Raw genomic sequence first — 19,946 nt, forward strand, 5'->3', positions numbered from 1 at the left:
AGCTGCTTTTAGGAAATCTGTGTGACAACCAATATGACAGCCATTGCAGCTTCCATAAGGGTTGGTACTCAGCTTTGCCATCCTTCTTAGAGACAAATCTGCCTAGTTATGAAGCCGTATTCCCCTCTCTCCAATATTGCTGCATAACTAGGACGATGCGCCTTTCAGGAGTCTAGGAAAGCTGGATGACAACTCAATACTTTCTGGAGTACAGGACGGCCAATTTTCAGATGCTAAATGTCAATAGAACCGGCCACATTGTCTCCTTAAAGCAATTGTCTCATGAAAACAGCCCTTTATAGGGGGGGTTCCAAGCGAGCCCCGATGTCCATATGCTACAATAGGTGTTTCTCTGTAAGAGTAGCTCCCACCCTGGCTGAATCGAGCGGTCCATGTCACCTGAATTGCCGCCATGTAATACTCTATCTTTCCTCTAGAGGCCACTGCAGGGAAAGTGTCCGGCTGGGCCGCGACTTCCAATCTATAAAGGGGTCGTCACTGATTAGACAACCCCTTTAAAAGAGACTACCACAGCGGCCCCATAACTTTTTAGGTCATTGACATCCCCTTTAAACTATTTTTTATACTGTTAATCTTCCTGTTTTTAGGGGGAACCTTTTTTACAATTAGTTACCTAAATAGGTCATACAATGACCCGTTCAGGAGCCATCCGGTTTGGAAAAGATCGTGTTTGAGGGTGTGTGAATAATAGGCCAAGTATTGGCCCATATCACAAGATGGCGGCCTCCATTGTGTGTAGGTGACATGTCTATAGCCGTGAGGGTGTTATTTACCTGATCACTTATCCACCGCCTCTAGTATTTGTTACTGAGGAGTATTGATCCCTCACACGTTTCCTTTGAAGAACCTCAGGTTAGGCCTCAACAACTTGTGTTTTACAACCCGCATCTCTTAGACAAACACCACCGCGCCACAACCGGCTTAAGGGGGATAATTGTTAAAAGACGCTGAAAAATGTTATCACTCAGCAAACCTTCTGTTATATATTTTTCAGCTAGTTCATTATTTATCCAAGGAGCCATCAGGTGAACTCGGAGACAGGGCAAGGGGATTAGCCGGGTTAAAATGTGACAGGATTTCTATAATTCTTTAGCCACTTTTCTTGAAATTTGAGGTGAAAGAAATCAGTTCGCAAATAATAAAAGCGTCCGCTCATCCAACCCGGCAAATATTTTGTGCTTGGTTTATGCGCAATAAAGAGTCTGGACAAATATTATTCCGCAGGTACGAAGGATGTGCTGTGGATATTCCCCTTAAAGACATTTCTTTACTTTCTATGATTTCTAGAGATCTTCTGAAAGGGGGTTCTCCGCTTTGGACAATCCCTATTTCTTACAAGTATCCATTGACAATAAGCTGATCACAAAGTATCCTCATGTGGGGACTCCAAGCGATCAGTTGTGATCTGTGGGGAAACCTAGCAGTAAGTGTTAAATTTCCCTGCAGCGCCATCACAGGAGAAATGAAGAATTACATAGTGCCCATTCATATCAATAGGTTGTCTGTGTACTGCAGGACAGGACAGGTCGTCCAGAGCAAGAGACGCTCTTCTGGCCAAGAGATGAGGATCCTTAATAAAAGACCCCCCCTCTATTTATTGAGAATTCACTAATTAGGTATATGACAATGGGTTTTCTAAACTAGGCGACCCCTTTAAAGAAGTTGTCCACTTTTTACAACCCCTTAGACAACATTCTATAAGGTCATATGCAGATAATGATTGGGGTCTCATGATTGAGACCACCATCTATTAGCCAGGTTCTAGGCATGCATTTTAATTTTGCCTACAGTGTTACTTTAAATGGGGTGTCCAAGATTAGAAAAGGGGTCTGCCTTTTTCCCGGAATTGGCGCCACTCTAAAGGCCATGTCTAGCATTTACAGCCCTCATTTCTATGGGCTATGGACACCTTTCTGTATTTTTACGAATGGGTGTCCGTGCTGTAGAAATGATTAAACATGTCATTTTTTGTCCGTAATTACAGCACGAACAACGCATAGAAGTCTCTGGGCTCTTCCGTAATTACGGATGGCTATGGATGTCAGTAATTACGGAAGCGTTGCTATGCGATGCCAGGGGATTACCCAAGTTTCCTCCCTGATTTTTTGTGGATCCGTAAATACGGATACACTACGGACTGCATTTACGAACACCCTTCCGTATATGCGGATAATTTACGGACTATAAATGACTACGGATCCGTGTTTACAGACAGTATTTACGGATGGCTGAAAAATACGGTCATGTGCATGGGGCCTTAAAGCGGAATTCCACTTTAATATAGCTTTTGAAATGTCTATATAAATGTGATAATGGGGGCACCTAAAAACGGGAACATACCCTACTGGTTCCCAAAAACAGAGATATTAAGTTCCGAAACTCTTTTGACAACTTTGGAGGTTTCCACCATTGAGGCCCCATGCACACGACCGGGCCCATAATCACAGTCTGTGATTACGGGCACGGCCGGCCAGGGGTCCGCATTTGTGGACCGTGCTCCCATTATATAGTATAGGAGCACGGTCCGTAAAATAAACAGGACATGTCCTGTTTTTTACGGAAGGTTTCTACGGGCCGGACACCTTCACGTAAATATACGGGAAGGTTTCCGTGGACAATAGAAGTGAATGGGTCCGTAATTGCGGACCGTGATTATGGTCCGCAAATTACGGACGAGATCTACGGACGTGTGTATGGAGCCTGAGAGTCTCCAACGTAGTTCTGGTAAGGCTAAGGGTCCGCTGAAACTCTTGGTAGTTGAAAAATTTCAGGATATTATATATAGCAGGTTGGCACGATAGTGGTATGGAGTCGTGGAATGGACACTTGTAGCTCCAGGGACCACAGGGTTAACATTATCTTGAGAATGAAAAGCGGAATGACACTTGTAGGATCTTGACTTGTAAAAAGCCAGAACTTTCTTCTAAGGAGGTGAGAAATCTTTGTTTTTATACATGAGGACCAATCTCAGTTAACATTGACTCAATTCTAACTTTTTACCCATTGTTTTTGGAGTCAACATCATTCCACCCTATATCGCCCTAATACAAAGCAGCCGTGTCGTACAATAAGGGGGTCTTTACTTTAAAACTCTTTAACAAATTTCAACTGTCTAGTTATGCTAGGATATTATCACCCCCTTTTCAAGTTGGGAAGCCCTAGCAATCATCTATAATCTTTGGTGGCAATAAATGTTAAATTTTTCTGCAGCGCCCCCGCAGGGGAAATGGATCATTACACAAATCCCTGTGAAATCAATAGGCTGTTTATGTAGTGTATGGATGTGCAGGGTCCTCCAGAGTGAGAGTTGCTCTTTGTAGCCCCTCTCTGATCTGGCAAATATACGAGGGTCTTGAATGGGAGACGCCGTCTATAACGAATCAAAACCTGACTCGCCATTGTTCCCAGTAATATGAATGGTCCCTCAACCGAACATTGTTGTGTAGAAGTTTGTCACGTCTTTAGTCATTGTGCAGTATTGGGAAGTGGGCACACCGTGATAAGAAGCAGCAATGCACTACTGCCCTCTACCTGTGACAAAGAGAAATTGAACTCTCCAAACAAATGCAAAAACAGTTTCTTGCCCGCTTTCTTCTCTGCTATATTTAATATATCTTAATAGTTTTTGCTCTAAACAAGGGTTAGGAAATAATCAAAAGGCCTCGTAGATTTTTCTAATAGTCTCTTTTTGGGCAAAGGGCACCTTCAAGAAGAGTGCGTTTTGGGCCATGCCCAGGTATATGAATGCTAGAGCCGGGGGCGTAACTATAGAGGGTGCAGAGATTGCAGTTGCACCCAGGCCCTGGAGCCTAATGGTGCCCAAAAGGTCCCTCTGCCCCATATCATGAGAGCATTACTATAAATGACCGGTGATAGTTGGAGGTCCTTTACAGATTCTGAATTGTTCCCAAGAGTTTCAAGTTATGTTTTTTGGGAATTAGTCATGGGCAGGATAGTAGTTATAGGCGCTGGTGCCCTCGCCAGGCCCTGGTGCCCAAAGGGCCACACTTTACCACTCATGATAGATTTTTTTGTAACCACCCTTCTGTGCTCCGGCTTGGCGACTAGGACGCAGTGACGCCGCTGTTGCAGAAAGTGAACGTAAGGCCTTATTCACACCAGCGTATTTCACGTCCGTGTTACGTGCGTTAAAACAACTGACGTCACACGGACCTACAGTATGCAAGTCAATGGGGCCATTTAGACATTCAGTTTTTCACGCATGTGTCCGCTGCGTGAAACTCACTGCATGTCCTATATTTGTGCGTTTTTTGCGCATCACACACCCATTGAATTCATCCGTGTGCTGTCTGTGATTCACGCACCAGTTGAGAAGAAAAACACCTTCAGTTTTTTTGCGGACGTAAAAAACGCTTGACATACGCGCGTAAAAGACACAGACGCGCGCCGTACACGGATGTCACACGAAACTACAACAAAGGAAAAACGCTGCGTTTTTTACGCGTGCAAAACAGACATGTTCATGTGAATAAGGCCTAATATATATGTATAACCGTAGTCTACAGCCATTGGATGACGCGGCCACCTGATATGATGTCACTATTGACGCGTCATCACTGTGGTCTAGCTGGAGAGCTGGGGACCGGCAACAAATTTTGAGAATAGTATTTACAGCCTTTCTTGGCAGGATTGTGGGTCCCGCTAATGCTCCTTGAGTCCTTGAACAGTGCCAATTACCCCAATGGTCAGTCTGCCCCTGTACTTACTGGATGATGCTTATGTGTCTGGGCACAAACAAAACCTTTTGCGGTCTTCTTTGTTTCTTCTCATCACAATTGCCAGAAAGCAAAATGTATTATTGCCATACACTGCCATTAACATGTAGATGCACAGCGCCACCTGCAGTCTGTTTTACAATCTGCAAATTTTTCTAGTTTCTAAACTTGTAGGCACATTTCTGTTCAGAAGTTCATACGGTTGTCTATAAGGTCAATATAATTGTATACGGAGCATGAGATACGGGAAACACGAGACACTGTGGTTGTCTATAATCTACGCCTCCTGATGAGAATACATTGTATCAGTCAGTTTGCAAACAAAATAATATTTTAAACATTTTCCATGTTTAATGTGTGTCATATTGTGTTGCCCAATAATTTACATATAGTTTTCCCTCTTCTTGTGTGTAATATGAGGTTATTCAGTAGCTACAGTGGGTATAAAACAGTTCTGCCTCCCAGCTGCTGCAGAACCTCATAGTATACACCTCAGCTGCCGCGGACCCTCGCAGCACACACGCCGCCGCGGACCCTCGCAGCACACACGCCACCGCGGACCCTCGCAGCACACACGCCGCAGCGGACCCTCGCAGCGCACACGCCGCAGCTGACCCTCGCAGCGCACACGCCGCAGCTGACCCTCGCAGCGCACACGCCTCAGCTGCCGCGGACCCTCGCAGCGCACACGCCTCAGCTGCCGCGGACCCTCGCAGCGCACACGCCTCAGCTGCCGCGGACCCTCGCAGCGCACACGCCTCAGCTGCCGCGGACCCTCGCAGCGCACACGCCTCAGCTGCCGCGGACCCTCGCAGCGCACACGCCTCAGCTGCCGCGGACCCTCGCAGCGCACACGCCTCAGCTGCCGCGGACCCTCGCAGCGCACACGCCTCAGCTGCCGCGGACCCTCGCAGCGCACACGCCTCAGCTGCCGCGGACCCTCGCAGCGCACACGCCTCAGCTGCCGCGGACCCTCGCAGCGCACACGCCTCAGCTGCCGCGTACCCTCGCAGCGCACACGCCTCAGCTGCCGCGTACCCTCGCAGCACACACGCCTCAGCTGCCGCGTACCCTCGCAGCACACACGCCTCAGCTGCCGCGTACCCTCGCAGCACACACGCCTCAGCTGCCGCGTACCCTCGCAGCACACACGCCTCAGCTGCCGCGGACCCTCGCAGCACACACGCCTCAGCTGCCGCGGACCCTCGCAGCACACACGCCTCAGCTGCCCGGACCCTCGCAGCACACACGCCTCAGCTGCCCCGGACCCTCGCAGCACACACGCCTCAGCTGCCCCGGACCCTCGCAGCACACACGCCTCAGCTGCCCCGGACCCTCGCAGCACACACGCCTCAGCTGCCCCGGACCCTCGCAGCACACACGCCTCAGCTGCCCCGGACCCTCGCAGCACACACGCCTCAGCTGCCGCGGACCCTCGCAGCACACACGCCTCAGCTGCCGCGGACCCTCGCAGCACACACGCCTCAGCTGCCGCGGACCCTCGCAGCACACACGCCTCAGCTGCCGCGTACCCTCGCAGCACACACGCCTCAGCTGCCGCGTACCCTCGCAGCACACACGCCTCAGCTGCCGCGTACCCTCGCAGCACACACGCCTCAGCTGCCGCGGACCCTCGCAGCACACACGCCTCAGCTGCCGCGGACCCTCGCAGCACACACGCCTCAGCTGCCGCGGACCCTCGCAGCACACACGCCTCAGCTGCCGCGGACCCTCGCAGCACACACGCCTCAGCTGCCGCGGACCCTCGCAGCACACACGCCTCAGCTGCCCCGGACCCTCGCAGCACACACGCCTCAGCTGACCCGGGCCCTCGCAGCACACACGCCTCAGCTGCCCCGGACCCTCGCAGCACACACGCCTCAGCTGCCCCGGACCCTCGCAGCACACACGCCTCAGCTGCCCCGGACCCTCGCAGCACACACGCCTCAGCTGCCGCGTACCCTCGCAGCACACACGCCTCAGCTGCCGCGTACCCTCGCAGCACACACGCCTCAGCTGCCGCGTACCCTCGCAGCACACACGCCTCAGCTTCCGCGGACCCTCGCAGCACACACGCCTCAGCTGCCGCGGACCCTCGCAGCACACACGCCTCAGCTGCCCCGGACCCTCGCAGCACACACGCCTCAGCTGCCCCGGACCCTCGCAGCACACACGCCTCAGCTGCCCCGGACCCTCGCAGCACACACGCCTCAACTGCCGCGGACCCTCGCAGCACACACGCCTCAGCTGCCGCGGACCCTCGCAGCACACACGCCTCAGCTGCCGCGGACCCTCGCAGCACACACGCCTCAGCTGCCGTGGACCCTCGCAGCACACACGCCTCAGCTGCCGCGGACCCTCGCAGCACACACGCCTCAGCTGCCGCGGACCCTCGCAGCACACACGCCTCAGCTGCAGCGGACCCTCCTAGCACACGCCTCAGCTGCCGCGGACCCTCGCAGCACACACGCCTCAGCTGCAGCGGACCCTCCTAGCACACGCCTCAGCTGCCGCAGACCCTCGCAGCGCACACGCCTCAGCTGCCGCGGACCCTCGCAGCACACACGCCTCAGCTGCCGCGGACCCTCGCAGCACACACGCCTCAGCTGCCGCGGACCCTCGCAGCACACACGCCTCAGCTGCCGCGGACCCTCGCAGCACACACGCCTCAGCTGCAGCGGACCCTCCTAGCACACGCCTCAGCTGCCGCGGACCCTCGCAGCGCACACGCCTCAGTTGCCGCGGACCCTCGCAGCGCACACGCCTCAGCTGCCGCAGACCCTCGCAGCACACGCCTCAGAACATCTTTATATAAAAGATAAGGATGTTTTATATCCATCAATCAGCGGTGAACAGTAATCTCCCTTGGCGTGTGATGTGACGGACATTTTTTTAACAGTAATCACACAGCTGCATTAAAATCAACACGCCTCTATGGGGCTATTCACACGGCCATTTTTTTTTACGGCCCGTGAAAAAATAGGACTCAAGTCTATGAGGGATCCGTGAAATCCGGTACCGCACGGATGCAAATCGGCCGTGAAAAACGTCAGTCTTTCACGGCCGATTTGACACCCATTCACGTGAATAAGCCCTAACTCTTCAGAAAGAGGTTTTGCAGCAGCTGAGGGGTGTATTATAAGGACAAACATATCCCTATTATAAATTATAAAGAGTCCTGTGACCTGTATATATGTATACGCCGCCTCATACATTTACATGGCCACAAACAGCGGGGGACATGATCCCATATATACGTATACCCACATATCCTACTGTATGTATAGGCCTCCATGGAAGATGACTCTTATTCAGCTTTATAATAACAATTTACAACATATTTGTGTGTTAAAATCTACATAAAATCCGTCTTTGTGAATCTTTTACTTATCTGGTGCAGATCTTGACATATTGGAGGTTTTGTTCCTCAGAAATCTGCTGGTTTCCTGTTTGCAGGGAGCAGTGCATTGTGGGAGCTCAGAGGACAGCTACACAGTTAGAGCTCAGCTGTTAGATCACATGACAGGCAGGAGGGTGGAGCTAAACAGCTGTCTGTTTCCATGGGCAACCAGCTCTGGCACCCGCACCTATACTGAGAACGGGGCTCATCCGGCCCTAGTTTCAGCCGGCGTGGCGGCAGCTGGCCACGAATTTGGGGATCAGTGGAAGGAGTGAAGCGCAGGCACGCGGCTCTCTACATTCTAGTAACGGAAACAGCTGAGCTGTGCTAACTCGGCTGTTTCGGTAACTCCTGTTGAACAGAAAGGAGAGAGACGTGCGCACGCGTGGCCCACTGTCCACTAGTCCCGGCCTGAAATCTGTGGATATGCCATAAATGTCTAAGATGGGAATACCTTTAAAAACCGTCCATACATTTTCCATAAGATTATAAACGTTTCTGTGAAAATGTTGCGGTTTAATTTACATGGCAAATTATTAAGGGAAGATGAGGAAATAATGTGAATAGACAGCGTCTGACAAATAGGAGGTTTTATTACGGAGATATGGCGGTAGCTGATAACATGGAGGAACCGCGCACCTGCAGGTCACATTTACCGATCCCTGCGCCATATAACAATATAGTCTACAAATAAACGATTGTAAAATACAGAACAATGGCTCATACACGGGGAGATCATCCAGGGAAATGATCCATTCTTCCATACTAGGAACAAGAAAGGACAAGCGGGCAATAAAGTAATCAATTTTTGCATTTTCACAACTACAGTGTCTGGTTAATAATAAAGAATATGATGCGCAGAGGTAAGACGGCCATTTTGTAGACTGAGCATTATGAGGGAAAACTACAAAATGGCTGCTGACGGGTCAATGATTCTCTTTTTAGCATAAAAAAGGGGAAATATGGCGAAATGGCCTGAAATATATTACATTTCTCGTTGTGAATTTTAGAAGGAACGGATCTGCCAGGGTAAAGGGTGTCTTTCAACCTCTCAAAGGGGTTGTACAGGTTTAGAAAAAAAAATAGCTGCTTTCTTTAAAAAACAGCGCTGCACCTATCCACAGGTTGTGTGCGGTATTGCAGAACAGCCCCATTCACTTTTTTTTTTAAACATTTTTAAATTATTTTTTTTAAATTGTAAACTGGATGCCCCTTTTAGCGTGGACAATTATTTACAGGCAAAAAGAGCCCCATGCCGTCACAGGTAAAGCAGGTCTGGGTCTGTCTTGAAGAAGGCACTTGACGATCACATGATCAGTGTCAGTTACATAATCATCGCATTCAATAGAAGCAGCACCATTGCCTCTACCTCTAATCAATACACAGAACACAACGCGCGATGTGTATGTCGTCCAGGGTGTTCACGGTCCCCGACAGCCACTCCGTAAACGTACGTGCATACACCGTTACATTCCTAGTGGCTGTGCAAGGTATTGCAGCACGGTCCCATTCAGCTCAGGGAATTCCGTCCGAAAAACTGCACCAAAGCGCGTACTTACCCTCTGACGTTCCGCAGACCGGCCTCCTGGGATGAAGTTTCATCCCATGTGACCACTGCAGCCTGTGATTGGCTGAAGCGGTCACATATGATGAAACGTCATCCCGGGAGGCCGGTCTGGACAAAGTATAAGATTTATTTATTTTCTGAGTTGTGATTTTTGCGGCGGAATCGCAGCTTTTCCGCCACAAAAATCGCAACATCTGCTATTTGTTGCGGGTTTTACCTCACCATTGAATTTATTGGGGAAAACCCGCAACAAAGAAGCAGCAATTATGTGTAACTGTTATTTGAGCTCCCACAATGCACTGCTTTCTGGAAACAGAATATGGAATTTAGATTTCTGTCTGAATGAAGAATACAAATGAGAAATCGGATCAAAATAAGTAAAGAATTTATAAAGATATAGTGTGGAACGTAGTCAAAATAAATACTGCACCAAACTGCCCTGTGTGAACCTGGCCTTGAGTCATAACATATTGCATGAAAAAGTGTTACGTATTGAAGACATGAGCACAGAAACGAAGTATATGATTTGTAATGACGGCCATACTCAATTTTCCTCTGAGATGCTGGTCGTTAAAGGGCCATACGCTGCATGATATTAGCAAAAATGGGAATGAATCTCCCCATGTTTATCTGTATTGCTGTGTCATTGCAGGTACTCATAGTATATATATATTCTACGATGCTGAAGTTGGTTTCTTATTCGTCCAGTTCGTGAAGTTACAACAGGTCTGCAGGGGGGAGGCCGCGAGTATTACGAGGGAGGGGGCCGCGAGGGGGCCCGCGAGGGGGCTTATTGTCCGGGGGGAGACGATGACAGTCCGACGGGCCCCTTTTCTTTAGCCATGTGGCCGGGCCCCTGACGGGAGTACCACTAGTACTGCCCTGATGGCGGCCCCTGTGTACATATATATATATATAGGGATATTCTGACCCTAAAAATTGTAAAACAAAAATTATAATTCACTTTCGAATTCTACACAGTTCCAACACGGCATCTCTGAGGTCCCATTATAAGGACTAGTGGGGGCAGCTGGGGAAGACTATGAAGAACTGATCCACCCACTTATGTTTTAGTATAGACATGTACCGCATCTGCTCGGCCCTCTTGTTTGCTATAGGATGACGTATTTTAGTCTTTTGTTGTATATGTATTTTATTTTTCTCTCCTATTCTCCCTTAGATGTCACACACAGTATGGCGGATCGATAACAACTACATTCGGCTTTTCACATAACGAATTCAGGAAAACCAAAGGAAAGGAAAATCAAACTGAACACAATGCAACTACAGCGGTGATCCTGATGGTTCGTCTCCTGAGCTGCGTACACAGAGCTACTATGCTGCTACTAGAACGATTTTCCAAATAACACGCAAATCCCCCTTAAAGGCATAGGCACTGTGTGCGCGACCACATGATGCCTCTCTACAGCAGCATAATATGACGTCTGCTGCTGTAGAGAACATGCTATGATTTATTTGTGCCCTCTGTATGAAATCGGAGGTATATAGAGGGACAACATTGCCCCATAAATTTCTATGCTTATTTATGTACTGCTATATGGTAACATTTTGGCACTGCATGGTGATATTATTTGGGCGCTGTGTAACAGTAATTGGGCACTCTGTGGTGACATTATGTGGGTACTGTTTGCCATTGTTATTTGAGCACTGCATTGGGTAATATTTCAGCTCTCTATGTTACTATGAGCACCGATAGGCACTATTATATGAGTACTGTATGGCAGCATTATCTGGGCTCTGGTATGATTTGGGCACCCTATGGTGGCACTAAATGGCAATATTATTTGGACACTGTAAAGCACTGTTATTTGGTCACTTTATGGTAATATTATTTGGGCACTGTATGGCAGTATTATTTGGGCACTTTATGGCAGTATTATATGGGCACTTTATGGTAATATTATTTGGGTACTATATGGCAGTATTATGTGGCACTTTCTGATAATATTATTTGGGCAATATATTGTAATATTATTTAGGCACTATATGGCAGTTTCATTTGGCCAATATATGGTGGTATTATTTGGGCACTTTATAGCAATATTATTTAGGCACTATATGGCAGTTTCATTTGGGCACTATATGGCAGTATTATTTGGGCACTTTATGGTAATATTATTTGGGCACTATATGGCAGTTTCATTTGGACAATATATGGTGGTATTATTTGGGCACTTTATGGTAATATTATTTAGGCACTATATGGCAGTTTTATTTGGGCAATATATGGCAGTTTTATTTGGGGCATCTATAAATGATTCTGAACCTCTTTTGGTGCTTGTTGCAAAACTCGTATAAATAAAGTCTACCTCTCATTATTCAGAGGCTCTTTGCAAAACGAAAGCATTGACCTGATTGGTTTTCATGGGCAACTACTTCACTTTACCTTTGCACCTGTTCCAATATATCTTCCTCATTTATTTCAATTATTTCTCTGATAAGAGCTGAATGAGGGTCAGGTTCAATACGGAGCTCTAGGGCACTTTTTTGGGACTCTATAGTGACATATGTGCTGATTTAGGGGTCTTTGAGGATATATTTTTTTTAATTAAATATCCTTTTAAGGCCAGTTTCACACAAACATAATACAAGCCAATTTTTGCACCTAGAAAACATGGCTGCAAATCCCAGAATGACCACGGGTAAAATAACCTGAAATAAAGGCATTATAGGGAGCTCTGAAGCGGTGTGTTTGAGTCATTAGACCCACTTTTGGGCTAGGATTTGCAGCTAAAAAAGGCCATATTCAGACGTGGTGTAAAAATTCTGTGGAGATGCCGCGGATCCATTTGCTGAGGATTTGTCATGGATTTGCTCCGTTGCATCATAAAGGATAAAATCCACAAAGAAAATACATGACATTTGGGCAAAATGGGCACGCTGCAGACTTGAAAATACGCAACATGCCATGATTTCCGCACTCATTTTTTCGCAATACGTGGATGGAGTTTTGAAAATGCCATCTACAAGTATTGTACTGTAAAATTCGGTTTCCGCACTGTAAATCCGCGACTCATCCATCACCAACTACTGTGACTACATTTTGGGTACAAACTGTGGGGATTAAAGCATATGCCACCCCTAGCATATGCCATCACTTACTGATCAGTGGGGTCTGATCTCTGGGATCCCACCGATCACTATAATGAAGGGGCTCTTCCGCTCTAGGAATTGGTGGAGGTCCTAGTGGTTGCATCCAGATAGATGGAACAGTGATGGCATATCCTAACCAGGTGCCATCCTTTACTAGGATGGATAAACCTCTTTAATTGTGAAGCCTGCCTTGCATATCGCAAAGAAAAAGTGGGTGTTATGTATGTAACGCAGAGAAGTGGAGGTGCTGCCCATGGTAATGGATCCGTTTTCAGCTTGGTGTTTGCCTTGGAAGCCTTGGGGTTACGTATAGCCTGGTCCAGAGATGGCAAAATGATGGTCAAAAATACTAGCAGACTTGGGAGCAGAACATAGGACTGGCTCAGATTGGGGTACGAGTAAAGACCTCCAGGGATGGGAAAACAATTTTTAAAGTTTCCATATGGTAAAAAGAATGGGGATCACTGTTCTAGTGCAGAGAAAGTGGATGTGTTGGCCAAAGAAACCAGACAGTACTTTGTCTAGTGTGAGGTAGACAATCAAAACTGTGATTAGAAGTAGTCATGATGCTCTGGGTGCGCACATCTTTCCGGTTTAGGCTTCGTTCACATCTTCGTTCACTGAACTTTCCGTCGGAACGGAGCCCTGAGTGACACAAATGGAAACCATAGGTTTCCGTTTCCATCACCATTGATTTCAATGGTGACATCCAGTGCCAATGGTTTCTGTTTGTCTCCGTTGTGCAAGGATTCCGTCATTTTGACGGAATGAATACTGTAGTCGACCATGGTATTCATCCCGTCAAAACGACGGAACCCTTGCAAAGTGGAGACAAACGCAAACCATTGGCACCGGATCGGTTTCAATGGTGATGGAAACACAAACCTGAAACCATTGGTTTCCGTCAGTCAGGGCTCCGTTCCGACGGAAAGCTCTGACGGAATGTAGCCCTGACGCAGATGTGAACGAAGCCTTACAAAGGGAAAATAATGAATCCTGATCATGCAGATGGTATTTAAAGAGGCTCTGTCACCAGATTTTGCAACCCCTATCTGCTATTGCAGCAGATCGGCGCTGCAATGTAGATTACAGTAACGTTTTTATTTTTAAAAAACGAGCATTTTTGGCCAAGTTATGACCATTTTTGTATTTATGCAAATGAGGCTTGCAAAAGTCCAAGTGGGCGTGTTTAAAAGTAAAAGTCCAAGTGGGCGTGTATTATGTGCGTACATCGGGGCGTTTTTACTTCTTTTACTAGCTGGGCGTTCTGACGAGAAGTATCATCCACTTCTCTTCACAACGCCCAGCTTCTGGCAGTGCAGACACAGCGTGTTCTCGAGAGATCACGCTGTGTCGTCACTCACAGGTCCTGCATCGTGTCGGCCACATCGGCACCAGAGGCTACAGTTGATTCTGCAGCAGCATCAGCGTTTGCAGGTAAGTAGCTACATCGACTTACCTGCAAACGCTGATGCTGCTGCAGAATCAAATGTAGCCTCTGGTGCCGATGTGTCCTCGCTCGTCCGACACGATGCAGGACCTGTGAGTGACGACACAGCGTGATCTCTCGAGAACACGGCTGTGTCTGCACTGCCAGAAGCTGGGCGTTCTGAAGAGAAGTGGATGATACTTCTATACACAACGCCCAGCTAGTAAAAGTAGTAAACACGCCCCGATGTACGCACCTAATACACGCCCAGTTGGAGTTTTACTTTTAAACACGCCCAGTTGTACTTTTAGAAGCCTCATTTGCATAAATACAAAAATGGCCATAACTTGGCCAAAAATGCTCGTTTTTAAAAAATAAAAACGTTACTGTAATCTACATTGCAGCGCCGATCTGCTGCAATAGGAGATAGGGGTTGCAAAATCTGGTGACAGAGCCTCTTTAAGCTCACTGTGTCCTTATCTAGTAACATCCCATATATTACTGTAAACAGGAGTCTTTGAGTATTTGAAGGCAACGTAATAAGAAGCAGAACTGGAAACGTTATACATGAAAAAATATCCGAGGATGACGTCACAACTATAAGTGAACATGGTAAAGTCATTCATTACCACTGATACAGAATTAAAGGGGTTCTTCGGTTATGTGGCCTTCAACTGCATTGATGTCCTTGAACTACGGTGTTGGTGAAGACGTGTGAGAATGCTTAGTTGGCAAGCAGACAAGTTCAAGTTAATCCTATGACCAAATCAACTCCAATGTTGTACTAGAAATGACCAGACTCAGGATTTATCCTAGGACCTTCTACAGCAGTCCCTACGGTTCCGTATAATGGACATGGAGGCAATTTGTGTGCCGCTTCACGAGGCTGCAGGAGGGCTAGAGGCTGTGCAAAGGAGGAAAAATTATACTCAGGCAAGGCTCAGGAGGTGCTTGCCTGTTTAAATAGGCTGCCATTACAGATAAGATTACAAGGCAACCAGACACTTACACTGATGACATCATAGCTATGCGCCAGTTGCCATGGAAACACAGCGTTCTCATCGGCGGGACGCAGAGGAGCAGCACTGAAGCGGGGAGCAATATATAATACCTTCCTTGCATTACACAAACAACTCACTGATTTGAATGGGTACTGTGTAATGCTTAATTTCACCTGTGGTGGCGCTGCTTGGAAATGTTACACTTACTGGCAGATTTCCACATAGATTACAGTTGATCGCTGGGAGTCCCAGCAGGAAGTCATCCTGTCATCAGTTTATTATCAAGGGACCTTTCTACCAAGTAGAAATTGACCAAAGCAAAGTTCCTTTAATACAGGTACCCTACTATTCATATTGTCAAAAATAGGACTTGTCAGTCGTATACCAGGCCTTCAGTAAAAATGTTGTAAATATATCTCAAATTGCATGCCCATATGGTCTGCTCATGGAATAATAGTAAGAATTTAATTATATATAAAAAAAAATTGACAAAAATTTAGAGCCCAAGTATTTTCCACATGTTTATATATTTTTTTTAAAGGTTTCTCTTTACTTTGAACTCCGCACTAAACTATGATAAATTTGAAGTTATATATAATATAATATAATATACAACCATAGTACTGCTGAGGCCTAAATTGGAGGGGGGGGGGGGGACAGGTTTGAACACAGGTGGTAGAGTTCTGGGGGCTGGAAAGCTTCACTTTTTTTATCTTATTTAGTAGTTATTATCTACTTGTATAATATATTGAAACAGACTGCAGAAATCTACACACTTTATATCGATCTAAAATTATCTATATTACATAAAAGATATATATACATATACACAGTATGTATATATATATATATATATATATATATACACACATATATATATATATATATATATATCCCCAACATGAATAACAATAGTAATAATACTGACATTTTTTTTTTTTAATGTATAAACAGTTATGAAATCCCCCCCAAAAAAAGTCATCGTCATTAAACAAAAACATTCAATACATTTCCAGTCGTGTCTTGGGGTGATCGGCTTTACCAAGTGTCTTGTTGATTTAAGAATAAGCTAATAATTCATTCCTGTCCTTACACTTAACTTGCTATAAAGATCTGTTTGCTAACCTCAGAATTTTATTTGCTTTGGGTCTTTTTTTACATTAAGGTGTGTACTTCCTCTGTTTGATACTTCCCTATTGTTAAAGGATATCGACGATGTAAAAAAAAAAAAAATACAAAAAAATGCTGTCTTCTTATTTCATACTCCTCTGCAGGTTAAAAAAAATGTAATAAATAAAAAATATTGAATTTCTAATTATAATATAGACAAAATAAATCCTAAGGTACAATATAATTTAAAAAAAATTAAGATTAGTAAAAAAAAAATGCAATGTCTTTTTGCTTTAATGCGGGTTAAAAAAAATTATAATATTCAAAAATATGAAATTACTAATTATAGTACAGAAATAAGATTTACTAAGGTTTAAAATAAGAAAAACTAAAAAGAGTCTAAATGAATTAATTTATTGAAAAAAACAAAAACCCCAAAACCTAAAAAAAGCCAAATCAAACATCAGTAATCTCGGAAGTGTGAGGTATTATGATAAAATACGATAAAATGTCTTCCTTTGTTGATAATTAGCTGAGAAAGGAAAGCGAGAGACGAAAGATCAAAGTCTATTTTGAAGTCTTATCACGAATTTTAAAAACCAAAACTTTTGGAAAATCTAAATTTGAAAAAAAAAAAAAAAAAGAAACCCCATTTAATACAATATTTTTTTACAAAAAAGTTTAAAAACAGAATAGGATTTCCATTCTTTAGCTTGTCTCTTATCAGACATTTTGTTCTGGCACCGTTCTTTATGACGAGTGAGTAAAAATACCGTAAAACAAAAGAAGACAAAAACACTCAATTCAAGCACTGATATCATGAATTACGCAGCGTTCCCCCCTTACCGTAAGTCATTTCCATGGCGGCGTTGAGCGGAGTGTTGACATTGACCATGTCTAATGGCTTTCTTCAGTTTAGAAAATAGTTAACAGCCGACATGGAGAAGCAGGTCCAACCAAGTGAGAGCTGCGAGGCGAGGTGCTGTAAAACGAGGCGAGGTGGTGTGTGGCGCTGTTATCATATTGATTCTCTTAATCAGGGCTAATGTAGAAAGACATGTTAAACAGTAACCAGCTTCTTATGGTGACCAACCTACAAGGTTGATGTCGCTATAGCAACGGCAATGCCTGAAACTCAAACACAACGCTTTACTGCGCCTCATCCCACCATTCTGCAATACATTTATGCTAATTTATTATTTTTAAATGCATATACTATGTTACAGTTTTATCGCTTCATTTTGTAACTCTTAAATAATTTACTCTATTATAATTATGATGATTATTAGTGTTTTAATTGATCTATCCTGATCTACCTAACTTTACTTATCTCCTATCTATCTATCTATCTATCTATCTATCTATCTATCTATCTATCTATCTATCTATCTATCTATCTCATATCTATCTATCTATCTATCTATCTATCTATCTATCTATCTATCTCATATCTATCTATCTATCTATCTATCTATCTATCTATCTATCTATCTATCTATCTATCTATCTATCTATCTATCTATCTCATATCTATCCATCCACCCATCTATCTATCTCATATCTATCTGTTCTATTTTATTGGTGTAAGGCTTCGTTCACATCTGCGTCAGGGCTCCGTTCATGGGTTCTGTCGGAGCTTTCAGTCAGGGGAACCCATGAACGGAATCCAAACTGAAATAAACGAAAACCATAGGTTTCCGTTTGCATCACCATTGATTTCAATGGTGATGGATCCGCTGCAAATGGTTTCCATTTGTAACCGTTGTGTAAGGGTTTCGTAGTTTTGACTGAATAATTAGCGCAGTCGACTACGGTATTGATTATACGGTATTGATATATGTTTCCAATAGAAAATTGTAATAAACAAAATAAAAATTACATTTTTCAATAAATAAAACATATTGAAATTCTTGATTTTCCAGTGTTTGTCGTAATTCTGTATTTGTATGTTCAGCTGTCCAGTAGTAATTGGGTTGTTAAAGGCATTAATAATATCAGGAACCTGAAATACAGTAAAGAAGGAGGGCTCCGTAGCCAAATTAAAATGTGCCCCCCACCCTGTCACCTTGGGCAAAGATTTAGTTAGCTGTTTTTGCCCTTTATCTAAATACCCTGGCCAAGGACCAGTGTCTTATTGGCACCAGGCACCTGGGGCACATGCCCTGCCAGCCTTCCTAGCTATGCCCCTACCAGCAGTCCGCATAGAACACCTCGCTCATATCTCAAAACTCAATACAAACACGAAAAACTGGACTGATTCATTTTATTTATTAAGTCATATAAACACTCGGATTTGTAGACACACTCATTAATATATTTCACAAGGTTCATATACAGAAGAAATGTTATATATACAAACTGTACATCGGCCATAGGTGACATTTGTGCTTTATTGTCCGGGAGATTTTCAGAATAAACACACAGATCTTCTTGGATCTCAGTGAATTTTGTAGGATACTTGATAATCATGGCGATATAGGCTAGAACACTACTGAATGAACCAGAATTCACCTAGTTAAAAGGGTTGTAAGAGATTTCAAAAACATGGCTACTTTCTTCCAGAAACAGCTCCACTCTTGTACAGTGGCTGTGTCTGGTATTGCAGCTGAATTCCATTCACATAAATGGGCTGAGCTGCAATACCAGACACTGCCACTGTACAAGAGTGGTGCTGTGTCTGAATATAAGCAACCACATTTTTCTAATCTCAAACAACACTTGTAATAATAAAACTGCCCTTCCCTATGAAAAACTATAAAATAATGTGACCCTGACACAGTCAATGACAATATTAAAGTGTAACTCTACTTTTGAACATCATAGATATTACATTGAGGAACTTGTACAGGATTAGAAAAATATAGCTGCTTACTTACAAAAATGGCCCCACACCTGTCCACAGGTTGTTTGTGGTGTTGCAGCACAGCCCCATTCACTTCAACGGCCTATCTCATGAATCTTCCTAATGTACATTCAGTAGGTTAACAAGGAGTAGATGACAGATGGAAAGAAGTAACACATGACTGCAGGATCAGACTACACACAGGGTTTTTGTGTAGTCTGTAACCATGGAGACAAATTACTCTGCATAGGAGCTGCAGACACAAAATGGTAGGATGTTTTTTTATTAAGACTATTTGAAAAGTTGCTTCATTATTATTAGAAATATCTTATCCTTTTGTACATAAAGCTCCTATTCAGACCTATGTGTCTCCATGATTACAGACTTCAAACTACGGTGTGTAGTCTAACCCTACAGTCAAGTGTTACTTCCTGCCTCTGACTCTGCCCCCGCTTCCTGCCCCAGCTTCCTGCTACCCTTCCTGCCCTGGCTTCCTGCTACACTTCCTGCTACCCTTCCTGCTCTGGCTTCCTGCTACCGTTCCTGCCCCGGCTTCCTGCCCCGGCTTCCTGCCTCTGACTCTGCCCACGCTTCCTGCTGCCCTTCCTGCCCCCGCTTCCTGCTACCCTTCCTGCCCCCGCTTCCTGCTACACTTCCGAATAGAAATTATATGGTTGTAAAGTATACACACCCTTATACATAAGAGTGAAATTTATGATTTAAAGG

Source organism: Rhinoderma darwinii, chromosome 13 (genome assembly GCF_050947455.1).
Source record: "Rhinoderma darwinii isolate aRhiDar2 chromosome 13, aRhiDar2.hap1, whole genome shotgun sequence".
Classification (NCBI taxonomy): Eukaryota; Metazoa; Chordata; class Amphibia; order Anura; family Rhinodermatidae; genus Rhinoderma; species Rhinoderma darwinii.